Source organism: Echinops telfairi, unplaced genomic scaffold (genome assembly GCF_000313985.2).
Source record: "Echinops telfairi isolate 266 unplaced genomic scaffold, ASM31398v2 ScPeMD7_7469;HRSCAF=8507_0, whole genome shotgun sequence".
Lineage (NCBI taxonomy): Eukaryota > Metazoa > Chordata > Mammalia > Afrosoricida > Tenrecidae > Echinops > Echinops telfairi.
Genome location: NW_022111372.1, coordinates 47,744,092 through 47,745,658, shown reverse-complemented (window position 1 = coordinate 47,745,658; position 1,567 = coordinate 47,744,092).

Genomic DNA, 1,567 nt, shown 5'->3' with positions numbered 1-1,567 from the left:
GATGATGGCAACAAATGTACAAATGCACTTGACACAATGAATGTATGTATGGATTGTGATAAGAGTTGTACGAGACCCTAATAAAATGATTTTAAAAAGAAAAAAGAAAACATCATGGTAGATGAAATTGCATCTGATATCACTTATCTTGATTGTAGATTGTATGCAGATCTTAAATGTACTTTGCATGTAAACTTTTAAAAAGATTAGTGTTCTCATTTTGGACATGCATGTCCCATAGTTAAGCAGATGTACTCTGGCCTCCTACTTAACTCTAGCTTCAATCCAAGGAAAGTTAGTTCTGATAATATGGTCCTACTTGATACTCACCTTTTTGAGATGATCACTGAAGAAAAGGGTGCCTAAGCAAATGTAGTAAAGAAAGCAGATGGTGCCTGGCTATCAATTGGTATAGTGTCTGGGATCTTAAAAGCTTGTATTCAAACAAGTAGCCATATAGTTAGGAATAAACTAAGTCCACATGGAAGAAGCACACCAGTATGTGTGATGCAAATGTGACAAAGGAAAAGGTATTGTTTTTTTGTTGCTAAGATGGCTCTGTAGGAACATGTAGGCAGAGTTTAGCCTGTCAATCAGGTCAAAGCTTGATTGGAAGGTGACTGAGATCAATGGCTCTCCAAAGCCGCCCTCTTCCTATTTCTCCCTGGTGATAAGACCAGCTCACTGCTGCCTGAATCAGCTGCTCTACATTACCTGTGGGCCAAGCCAACTTCTGCACCATCGTGATCCGTGTTGCTGTGCCGTGCATACCTACACCTTGAGGCTCCATGGAGACTTGTTTCACTGTGCTGCTGCACTACTGGCCTCTACTATACCTGGATAACTCATCTTCCTGCTGTTGCCGCCCTGTCTGCCATGTCTGCTGCCTGCAGGCTGACTCTGCTCATCTTGCCTAAGGGCATTCTCCGTCTTCACTGTCGGCCTCCTTGACCTTAGACCAGCAGTCTGCTTGATGAGTTGGAAGGACCTTCAGTGTATTAACTGTCCCACAAAAGTGAATTGGACTGAGCCCTCTGTACCACTATGTGGGCTAAATTAGCTGTTGTATTCCTTCTTACTATATAAACCTACATATAATCATAAGTGTCCTGGTTTTGTTTCGCTAGAGAACCCTGCCTAACACAGGTATCAAAGTATGACTGGAATGTTTCTAATTATTGTATGGCCCATATTAATTTGATCCTGATTAAAAATAATAACAATTATAAAGGGGGGATTGTGAGGGCAAAGCTGTTTGTTCCTTGGGTAAATGGGACAGGACCACTACTTTCCAGAGCTCAGGCAAGGCCCCATGGGAAAATGCTGCTGGCTCAACCATGGAGCTTATGATGCACTGGATGGGATGGCCTGACTTTTGCCTAAGATAAGGTAGACACTTTCCCTCCTGATCCCTGGGAAACCTGCTGAACACAGCATTCTACAGTGTATCAGTTATTCCGTTCCTGACTTTATCTTCCCTTCCAGTCAGTGGGCAAATTAGCTAATGCATTAATGTTTCTTTGTATACCCTCAGATAATTGTCAACAATCCCTTTGTGTGGAATCCT